This window comes from Marmota marmota, unplaced genomic scaffold, assembly GCF_001458135.2.
Source record: "Marmota marmota marmota unplaced genomic scaffold, marMar, whole genome shotgun sequence".
Lineage (NCBI taxonomy): Eukaryota > Metazoa > Chordata > Mammalia > Rodentia > Sciuridae > Marmota > Marmota marmota.
In genome coordinates this window covers 24,685,225-24,697,397 of record NW_025999982.1, presented here as the reverse complement: position 1 = coordinate 24,697,397, position 12,173 = coordinate 24,685,225, and the positions used below count along the sequence as shown (strand labels likewise).

Genomic DNA, 12,173 nt, shown 5'->3' with positions numbered 1-12,173 from the left:
ACAAATATGATTCATGATTCTTCATAAGCAGCAACTGAACAAGAACAAAACCAAAATAGTTTAATTCATGTTGGGCAACAAAAAAAAAAAAGCTGAAAATAAAATGAATTCAGGTATTGATGATATTTCAAGAGTGGACTGTCATGTCCCTGCTGTACTCAACACCAGTACAATAGGTATTTTAATCACAGTGGTAGTTGGACATAGTGCTATAAGCTCATGAGATCCAAATACAAGTATTCCTTCTTTCCAAGTCTCCAGTTACTTCAGTTTGGTAGCTTGAAGTGGATCCTGGTGAATCTCTACCATGGAAATTGGCAAACACTACAAATCAGGATTTTATTTTCTTCTGTAGAGTGCCAGTGAGCTGGTTGACCAGCACACCACTGAGTGACTTGCACATTTAGAAGAGATCCAACATAAATATGTCTTTATAATTAGGAATGTTGCTCACTAAGTAAATATTTAAAGAAGACACTGCTTAAGAGAGTATTTTGTTAGACTTTCTAGTGTGAACCTCTTATTAACTGTCAGGTAACAGCTAACAAAAGCTTTGTCTTAGTCTTCCCATCCTTAAAATGAGAACATAATAGTACCTGTTTTATAGGATTGTTTTGACAATAGAATGAGTTACGTATGTACTTTAAAAAGTGCCTGCCTCAATCAGGATATTCTATTAATATCATCAGAAGATGAGACTATGTGGCTTTTTAGTCTTCTAAAAGACTGCTTAATTTCAGTGTTATTTTCCTTCTTTAGCTTTTATATCTTTTAGAAACTAATACCAAAATTCCACAAGTTTTGTAAGTTTCTGTTAAATAAAAGCACATCAAATCACTTTGAAATGCATAAAGCACTATGTAAATGAAAGGTACAATAATTATGTTAAAGGCATCATCTTGGATTTTGTTTATACTGCATCTTTCAAATGAGCATCAGATTTTTCTCTAGGCAGTTACCGCTCCTACAGAAACAAACACAGATGGTGCCCAAACTTCCTACTGAATAGTTTTAGGCAATAGCATTTATCAAAATACCACAGGTCACTAAGTGTACAAAGACTCAAATCAAACCCTACATCTCAGTGTCAGTCCAGCATAGTAATTTAGGCAAATAAGCCTTTGTTTGATAATTCGAGAATTTTCTGATGTGTAAAATACACTAGCACAACAAACAGAGAATCTGAGGTGGAAGCTGTCTCCCAAAATAGAATATTAACATGCAATTTCTTTTAGAGAAAAATAGATTCAGTTTTTCTTCTCTGATGTACATTTCTAGCTGAAGTAAAACCCAATTGTTAGGTTGTGCATGCAGGTATCCCCATTTGCCATTGGGGAGATATGTCCTAAAGATATTTTTCTTATATTCAAACCTCAGAACCCAGTCTTTGGGGTAGAATCATCCATTCTTGAGCGAGATAATTCTGTGATTTCTCTAACTCTGCTCTTTTAATTGTCTTTTGCACTGTTTTAAACCTGTTAGCCCTTGAATTAGTTACTTGCTGTTCTTCTAACTCAGTGACCAGTAGGGGATCTGACCCCTGACCTAGAGAGCTCTCAGCTGGTGCTGCAGACTTCTCCCAGTCTTTGGCAGAGGGATACTGGCAGACACTAGAGATTAATTTTTTTTTATTGGTTGTTCAAAACATTACAAAGCTCTTGACATATCATACTTCATACATTAGATTCAAGTTGGTTATGTAACCGATGTGATTCTGCAATCTGTATTTGAGGTAAAATTGGGACACTAGAGATTAAGAAGGAAGAAGCCTGGGCATTTCTCCTGACAACCATTTTGTCTCCTTCTCTTTCTGGGGCAGCAGTCACTTTTCTTCTCTACTCCATCCACAGCTTGCCCACCAGGTATTGAGGCTCCTGGATTCCTGTAGTGTATCTCTTCTATGTTTCTTTAATCCAGTGTTGGCATACTCCTGTTACCAATTTCTGAATTGTTTTATTTTTTTTAATCTGGTTTTCATCTTCTCTTCAATTACCTTTTTTTCCTATTTTTGCCATTTTCCTGTCATTCGAATATTCCAAGTGAATCCTGTTTTCCTAATTGAGCCCTGCGATCCAGCCGACACAAGCCACCTGCTCATACTGAATTCTTGGACAAATAACGCTGTGAGAAAGGCAGTTCTGTTACTCATCATAATGATCTGAGAGACCCTTCTGGAACATGAGCTCTTACAATCACTGCTCTCTTTGCAGCTCTTCTCCTTTAGTTAAATGATGACTCTACCTTGAGCCCGCTCTGTGCCATGTCCCTGAGATGGAGACAGAAAGTATTTTTCTTTGTTTCTGCTAACATTAGTGTCAGAAGACACTCAAGCATTACGCTTGATTATTAACCTAGCCTGTCTCTCCTCTTCAAGGTGCATTCCTCAAATGCACTGCAGGGAGCTGGCTTACAGGTGGTTGGGCTGTTAAATGTTAGTGCCTTACAAGTAAGTCACAAAGGATGGCAAGGTCTCCAGATCTAGTTCCACATTCATGAATAATAGGATTGGAATATGATATGTTAGTTACCATTCCAGAATTCTATTCCTTATGAGTTATTCTCAAGGAAAGAAAATACAAAACAGCTCCATATCTTCAAAGTTCAAATTAGTTTTATAAACCTATTCTTAATCTAGAATTGTCAAACTAGAGTTGTCTCACGCCCTTGCTAAACCTATTTTGGATTTTAATGTTGAAACATACATTAATGCTGAGTTTCTAAAAATAATGTTTTGTGAGGTCTTCCATATTCTTTTTCCATTCATGCTATTCTGTTGCAATGCTCCTCTTCCTGAAATGATCTTTTTCATTTTCTTTGGTTGTATTATTAATTCTTGGCCAAAAACCATCTTTCCAGAAGTGCTCCCTGAATTTTCCCACTCCTGGTTTGGAATGGGTTGCTTAGCGTCCCCTTTTTTGTGTCTCCATCATGTGTTATGTGAAATAACATGTTTACCTCTCTGTTTTCTGTTGGACTTGATGCTCCATAATGAAAGGATGTTTTAATCAGCTTTTGCAACATTGTGACTAAAAATCCCCTGACCAGAACAATCATAGAGGAGGAAAAGTTTATTTGAGGGCTCATGGTTTCAGAGATCTTAGTCCATAGGATGCTGGCTCCATTTCCTTGGGGATCAAGGTGAAGCTGAACATCATGGAAGAAGATTGTGGCAGAGGGAAACAGCTTCCATGGTGATCAGGAGGCAGAAGGAGAGAGACTCCACTCTTGAGATACAAAATATATGCCCTATAGCCACGCCCCTATTCCCACCTTCTTCAGCCACACCCTACCACTAATTAATCCCTATCAGGAGACTAAGCCTCTTACAACACAATCATTTCTCCTCTGAACTTTCTTGCATTGTCTTATATGTGAGCTTTTGGGGGACACTTCACATCCAAACCATAACAAAGGACTGTGTTTCATCTTTGTACTTCTAGTGCCCATTTTAAAAACTGTTTCTGAACAATACTCTGAAAATTATGGGGCCTCCTATGCTGAGAAAAATTTAGGTTTAAAACCTAAAAACATTAGGTTTTTGAAAAGGAACGTTTTTATTTTTTATTTTTATTTTTTTTTAGTACTAGGACCATTTTACTAACAAAATACAATCTAGTGTTTGTATCTTGCTTTTAAAAGTACATATAGCATTGTTGAACAACATGGATACATAAGGGAAACAGGCACAAAAGAGGAACAGTAGCACTTTAGCAAGTTTAGGATAAAACCCAAATCTTTACCTTGCTTTTTGTTCTTTTTCACCAGAAGTTGTGTCCTTTTCCTGAGTTTGTCTTCCTCAATTTAAGCCTTTATTTTTCGTGTCCATCTGAATATATTCTCACTGCCTCCACCATCAATTAAGTAAATGTCATGTCTCTAACTCATTTCCTTTAAAAAGGATGAGCTCAGCCATGCTCTGTTTATCCCATTTATAATGGCTCTCTCTGCACACTTGGTCCATTGCCTCCGGTGTCGTTTCTCATGCATCTGTTTATTCTACCCAATTAGACGCAGAGCTCTGCGGTCAGAGGTACTTTTTCTTTTATATCTCCTCACAGCATGTTCACAGCATAGGCTTGTGAGCTAATGTCTTCTACTACGTTTCACCAATATCTGTGCTGGTATTTTTAGCTTCTTGTTAAGTGAGAACACTTGTGGGCTCACCCTGCAACTGGGTCCACAGGCACTAGATCATCTACACAGGACACAGTCCTGGATGGTTTCTTTATTCTAGACCAGAGACACTGCAGGCCAGGCTGGGTAGCATAGGAACACAGGAACGTCAAGACCCCATCCCACTTTTTTTTTTTAAAAGCAAGGAATATTCCTAAGCTACCTCTTCCTGGGAACCACCATTTTCCTTCTAACAGTTTTCATCATTGATCATTGGTTTTCTGTCAGAGAATCTGTTCATTTTCTTCATAGCACTTACAATTACATACTTATTAAAGTGTGTATAGAATAAGCACATAAAGTAAATAGATAATTTTTATATAAATATGCAAAATACTTAGTAGATGTAAACTAAGTAACATATGAAAGACACCGATATGTATGAGTGTATGTATGTGTATACTTTATGTTTTGATTTTCTCTTTCCCTCTACAGATTTTCTTTACTTAAACTCCCTTCACCTCTAAACACCAAGCCTAACAGGGATCCTGGCATATAATAGGTACTCATAAATATTTATTGAATAAAGAATAGGTGAATGAGTGAATCAATGAAAGCAAAGATTTCTTAATAGTCATTAAGTATATCACATCTTAAATTTCCCTCAACAAAAATCATGGAAAGAGAAAAGAGAAGTAGGAGCACAGAAGTAAAAGGAGTCCATTTTCTTTTTTTTTTTTTTAAGAGAGAGTGGGAGAGAGAGAGAGAGAGAGAGAGAGAGAGAGAGAGAGAGAGAGAGAATTTTTTAATATTTAATTTTTAGTTCTCGGCGGACACAACATCTTTGTATGTGGTGCTGAGGATCGAACCCGGGCAGCACGCATGCCAGGCGAGCGCGCTACCGCTTGAGCCACATCCCCAGCCCCCCATCTTCTTTTGTTTACTCCAAAAATGTAGAAACTGTCTCCTTCCATAAAGAGGCCTCCAGATTTCTCAGTTTGTTTTTACTTGGAGAAGAAAAAGAGAAAGACAAGAAATCTCTGTTCACCATGGGTGTTGTCTACTAATAAAGACAATAAATATTGTAGTGAAAAAGTTAATGATTTCCAAACATTGTAGCAAAAAAGCCAATTGGATGTTTCTGCACTTACTGCTACAACCTATTTCTTCTCTACTGGTAAATCCTGATACCTTTAGAATATACTGATAGCATATGGACTTCTTTCTTCTGAATAAGAAACCCTGGTGAGAGGAAAGAGAAGGACATAATTTCAGGAGTGAGCATTAGAGTGTGGGATGACCCCAACTGTCTGGTTGCAATTCCTGGCCCCACTGCTTTGTATCTGTGAGACCGCAGGCAAGTCAGGTCACCACACTTTGCTTCGGTTTCTTCACTTGTAAAATGGAGATCGTAAGACCTAACCCATCTGCGTTCTTCTAATTATTAAATAAGTTAGAACATGTATAAGGCCCTCATAGTAATGCCTAGCACAAAGATAACAATTAATATTCATCAGTCATATTCTTATTCTTGATATGATTATTTTTGTCACCATCTCCAAATTAAAACAGATTTACTGCTAATACAGAATAGGTAAATTCCCACTAAGACTAAGCAAGGGAAAAAAAGCAGAGGAATAATACAAACATAAGTAATAGTAAGAATGAGATGGGGATATAGCCGTGGATGCATTAGAAATGTAAAAAGGCATGGTATAACTTCAGGATTCTCAGATATTGTTATGTCCTCTTGATAAATAGTTTTCTTCCCTTAATTCTTACCCTTAAGAGAAAATGTTTCTTCAGATGTCATCTAAGTACCTAATGAATACTACTTTTGTATCATCCTCTTCTAAAAAATTTGGAGAACTTTGTTGATATCAATCTACTTTTAAGTAACTCCAGCCTTGCTAAGGATCTCAACTGATTTAACTCAAAGGTCTTCAAAATATTCATTCAAAGGCTATTCATATTCCCCATAGATGTTCAAACTCCTTTGCTTCATCAAAAAAGCACTATTCAGTTTTATATTGCTAAACTGAAAAGCATAATAAATAACATCTTTAGCCCTTAAAAAAAAGAACTTCTCATCTGTCTGTGCCCTTACCCATGTTTTATTCTTTACTAATGTATGCATGATTTCATATAACAAGTATTTAGATAGATCCTATTATGTGCCAGGCACTGCACTAGATACCTAATATGAAAAAGAAACAATAAAACTATGAACCAAAAAGCTGTAAACAAAACAGTCTCTCCTTTCACAGAGCCTGGAGGGTAAAGAAGGTTTGCAGCAACAAACCAAACATAAATCCCAACTACAAACTGAGTTAATAATTATGCCAGAAATAAATGGAAAACTTAAAACAGAAAAATGGGAGTCAGTAGTGGGGAGATGGAGGGCTGTAAGACCAGTTACAGAGGCTTCCTGAGAAAGTGACTCTAAGCAACCCAACTGCTGGGAGAGAAGCAACTGGGAGGGTGGCATGAGAAGAGCTTGGAGGGACAGGTGTAGGAACTGGCATGGTCTGATACATGCTTCAAAAAACAACCAGAGCTGCTGTAGGGAGAACTTGTGGAAGGAGGATCTGAGTAAAACAACATAACCTGATAGAATATCAGAGCAATCCAAGTAAGAAAATCATATAATTTAGACTTGGAGAACTGGATAGGAGAAATGCTTTGGAGGTGTTTGGATTGGAAAGAAACTATGGATGACCCCTGAGTTTCTACCTCAAACATTAGATGATAGTTCTACTTACTGAAAAGGAAAACTGGGGAAATACCAAGAGTTATATCTTGATCGGATTAATTTTATGATACTTTTGTGATAACCAATGGAAATGTTAAATAGGCATTTGATTACACTGATGTCTAGCTGTTATATAAATGAGCTAAAGATGGCCTCTGTGCATGGGCCCCTATTTCTTCACTGCAGGCTGAAACTCAGTAACTCAAAAGTCAACCAGGGGAAAAAGATCACATTTTTACACATGCATTTATTTATTTTTTTAAATAGGCTACACAAGCATGTTTTTAGCCATTTAAAGTCTGCCTGTTTTGCATACCCTGCAAAACTTTACCCCACATCTGCTAGAATAGATAAATCCAAAGTCACCAAGACCAAACCACTATTGCCCTTTGGATCTCTCTGACTTGGCCTCAACCTGTCAAAGTAGCCCTCAGATAAAGGTTCTGTGTATTTCCTCCACCTTGTGGTCATATCTTTGATCTTGCGCAGGCTCAAAAATCTCTCCAACCCCCTTAGGAGCTCTAAGAAAATAATCTGCCCTAGAGATGTCTCTCCAGAAACAATGAGCATAGAGGTGGCATGAAGGCTGTAGGAATCGATGATATTACTTCAGAAATAGTGTGGGAATCAGGATTTCCCAGGACTGAATATGAAGAGTTAAAAAATTGGGGATCTGGTAAAAAGGAAAAACATACAATTATAACCACTAGGTCAATTCCTTACTCATATGCCACCATTCAGGCCACACTCTAGTCTCTTCCTTTCCCTAGCCATGCTCTCTGACTGCTTCTCTCTGCCCCTGTGGTCTTCAGTGTTATTGCTTTACCACATTTTTTCAGTATTTGTTTATTTTTTGAGTATCTCCTTGAAGGTAAAGCATGTGTTCACCACTAAGTTCCAGAGATCTAGTTAGGACAACACCTGACTGAATAAATATTTTCTGACTAACTGACTGACTGAATGCATCAATAGATAATAAGTCTATATCAGGATGGATATAGTAAAGGATCATTATAATGTTTTGAGAGGACTCTGTGGTTGGGGATGGTTATCATGATGATTATTTTCCATTCCTCTTTCTCCATCTGAAGTTGGAGCATATTCTTACTCTGATGAAAACCCTGGAACATTGGGCTCATGTGTATTGTATAATAGAAAGTATATGGAGAGATAATGGATTAATAATGATATATTTCAAGCAATTAGGATAGAAGCTAGTTTCATAAAAATTCTGGATGGCTTAATACCAATGGCTAGTTTAAAGTTTATCTTATAACATTATCATATTAGTTTGGTTTTCCTACTGTAGAAGAAATTTAAAATGAAGAAAAAACTTCAGGGTCAAATTGTATAATATCTGAATTTGAGTTACTTCTGAGATTTTGTTGTTGTTGTTGTTCCTAATTAGAATTCTTCTTTTGTGATTTCAGTGCTATTATCTTCAAAGTTTTATTTAAGGAGAAAAGATTGGTCCAAGTGTATTATAATTATAATTTAGGTCACTGCTTCCTTGTTTTTAGTAAGATACTTGTTCATAATTCACAATTTTGCCTTTCACAAAACTAATATTAAAACTAATTCACAAAAACTAATATTAGAACATCTGTTACCTCAATCACAGCATTTATTGAGTAAGGTGAGAACAATTCATAAATACTTCATAGAAAAACAAGCAAATGAGATGTATACAAGATCATGGAAGCTAATTGAGTAATATAAACTACTATCCACAAAAGTGCTCCAGACACATAGTAGCCCAATACCTTCCACATCATTTAACTGTGACATAAAATTGGTTGTAAGATATGTTACATATTATGTGAAAAATCTTTTGGGTATAGAAGATAAATAGTCAGAAATTTTTGAATATTGATTAGAAGACATATTGATTCAAAATTTTAAAAATTTAATAAGTGCATCTTAGAATTAATATTTTAAAATCCTGGGTCACAACTAAAAACTCAATAGAATTCATTTCTATGGCAGAAATGAATGGTTAACAAATGTTAGAGTTCTGTATGAAAGTTATGTAATTATCTATAATTACATATAATTGTAGATAATTACAGATTACCTTACATAAACATTATGCCTAATTGACTTATTGATATCTGTTAGTGAAAATACTGACTGAGGCTGATCCCTTATTTGAGATATAAAACAAGTATAAAATCTAAATATGAAAAATCCTACACATCAACTTATTGTGCTGTCAGTAAATATATTTTCATTATGATTTATCATTTATAGAATACTTGCATAATAATTTTAAATCTTAGAATCATAAAAATAAAGGTTAAAATGTTAGATTGCATATTTAAATGCAAAGCATATGTATTCATCTTTTACCCATTATTTCCTGTTAAAGAAATGAATACTGGGAAGAGGAAATACTGGGGAATGATAGAGACCAAATTATAAAGATTGTTATAGTGTATGTATGATATACACTAACAAATCCCACTATTATGTATAATTATAATGCAGAATAAAAAATTAGATACAGAAAACACAAGTAACGTTATAACAAACTCTTCTGGTTGCACAGGGAGTGAAGTATGGTTTTTTTGACAAGTGAAGATGATGTTCTGGATACTAAAATATTTGGGGACATTTTTTAACATACACAAAGGCCAAATCACAAAGGTTATTTTTGTCATGACTTTCTAAGTTCAGGAAACCAGAATAATCATCTTTAATGAGAACATATATCATAGCATTTCTTTGTAATTACCCACTATTCTTTTTTTTTTTTTTTTCTTTTTCCACTTGGTGCTAGAGACTGAACCCAGAGCTTCATGGTAAGGACACATTCCACCTCTAGGCTACATACCCAGCTCATAGGTGTTATTCTGTTTTGCACACCCAGAATTATTTCCATGCAACTGTTTGTTTGTTTGTTTTATTTTTTTTTTCTGTAGTTGTAGATGGACAGAATGCCTTAACTTTATTTGTTTGTTTTTATGTGGTGCTGAGGATTGAACCCAGTGCTTCATGCCAACTAGGCAAGCGCTCTGCCACTAATCTACAGCCCCAACCAACTATTTGGTGTGTGTGTGTGTATACACACACACACATACATATATACATACATTCATATTAAATGATTCTCTAGGAGTGAGAAGGACTTCATGTATTTTTGTTATATTTACAAAAAATCAATACAGGAGGGAAAACATAGTGATCCTCAGAGGGACAGACACATATTATGCAATATGGCCTTGGAGGGATCTTCTTACTCCTCTGGATCTGAGAGCCACAGGCTCTGGACACAAACTGTTTTAAGGCATTTAATGCTGCAGGAGCTTATTTGCTGTTCATTGTAGGAAAAAAATGCTCACAGCATTGTTTGCTCATTTACATAACATTCCTGTAACTCAAAACTACCCAAGCAAAGATTATCACTGTGTGGAAATATTAATGTTTTCTACCTGAGTTATGGGAATTGCCTGAGATCACACCATAAGGTGATCACGGTGAACGCTGTGTGGACTGATTCTTAATCTTTTCAACAACCTTATGAATATATATTAGGTTATCCTGAATTTACAAACAAGGGTGCTGACATGACACTCAGACATGCCAGGTATACAACTTGTAAATGATAAACTGAATAAATACACCAGAACTGTTTAAGGCTAAAAAAATGCTAATTGGAAAGAATATGAGGGATACTACTGTATCACCATCACAATCATCAGCCTAAATATCATGGTTCTACCTAAACTGGATAGACGAGTGTTAGTAAAGGTTATGTAAAGAATACAAGGGTGATCCATTTTAAAAGGTGTTGGAAAAAAAGTGAAAATGTTTCCCTTACAGATGTTTCTGAGCCTTTAATGTGCTATCATGCTACCAATGCATCTAATCACCAATCCCTTCTTCACTGACTTCTGAACACAATAGCATCTTCTGGGGATAGAAGTCTAGGAAACACTTTGAAATGACTAAACTTGAATATCCTGAGATTATTCAGCTACCTATGCAAAAGCTCCATGGACTAGCAAATATCACACATCTTTCATGCAAACATTGTTATCTCTCTCGTCCCCAGAAGAAATTTTCTTTCAAAATGTTTTTTTTTAATTTCTGATATGTAGTTGTTAAGACACTATTCCAAAATTTCAAATAAAATTCCGGTCTTTTTTGAAGCAAAGACAAAGGATTTATCCTGGCCAGGGCCAAGGGAACAGAAAGCAGATAATTCTGCAGTCCAAGACACTGAATGCGGGTGGGGGGTGGGGTCACTTAAAAACAGAAAAATCACAAAGGAGAGGGGTGGGAGAGGCAAGCACAGTGATAAATACATTCTCAGAATTGGCATCTTTTTGGAAGTAAGGAAGTAAGCTAATGTCTATCCCATAGTCTAAAGACATTGTGGTCAGGGTGCAAGTGGGTGTCAGCTTCTTTGTAAGTGGACTCATGCAGAAAGAGGGGCCAATTCTGTGCAGGGTAAGATGTCTGAATAGAATGGGATCAACCCAACCTAACTTTCAAATCAGCCCATAACATAGTAGCTATATAATGTTTATGATATAATCTATAATTAGGGAAATAGAACATGTGTATATGCATATATATCAGAAAATACATACATATATATGAATACAAGCACACATATCATAATTTACATATTCAAATAAGTTGTTTTAAGTGGCCGTGTTGGGAAGCCATGCATTTCCCAAATAAAATTTAAAATACAGTTTTGGTGTTAGCTTTAAAGAACTACATCTTAAATATTCTTATGATTAACTCATTTGTTCAAAGGGGAAATTTTTCTCTAATTAACCAAAATTATTTGGAGCAAGTAGGAAATGAGTCTATCAAGTAATGGAGTTTATTTTCTTATAAGAGTTAGAAATGGGGTTTAAGAGTAGTTACATAAGCAAGTTAGAACATGTATGTTAAAAAATATTGGCATTGTTGAAATAGGCACATAGTCTAGACTAATTGTCATGTCTATATTGGGTAAATTGACGCAACGTCTAATTTTTATTTAAAATTTATTCTTGTTGGATTCAGTGAAAGGCATATATTTCAATGTATTCAAGCAAATAATTTGTGTGAAATCTTTGAGTAAAATATGATAGGTAATAAAGGAAAGGCAAAAAAGAAAGTAAATGCTCTGACTTCTACCTATTCAAGCTAAAAATACATAAATAATTTCACTGCATAAAACAAACAAAAGAGAAACTTTTTCTTGAAGTAGGAATATATCATGGAATAGCAAATATCACATATGTTTCATGCAAACATTGCTCTCTCTCATCCCCAGAAGAAATATATACATATACATACATATATATAT

At 35.5% G+C, this 12,173-nt stretch overlaps 1 protein-coding gene across 18 annotated transcripts in view; it reads left to right on the top strand.

The window, feature by feature from the left end:
- Khdrbs2 (KH RNA binding domain containing, signal transduction associated 2) overlaps nucleotides 1-12,173 on the top strand; it is a 585,248-nt gene that overhangs the window by 557,496 nt on the left and 15,579 nt on the right. The window lies entirely within an intron of this gene.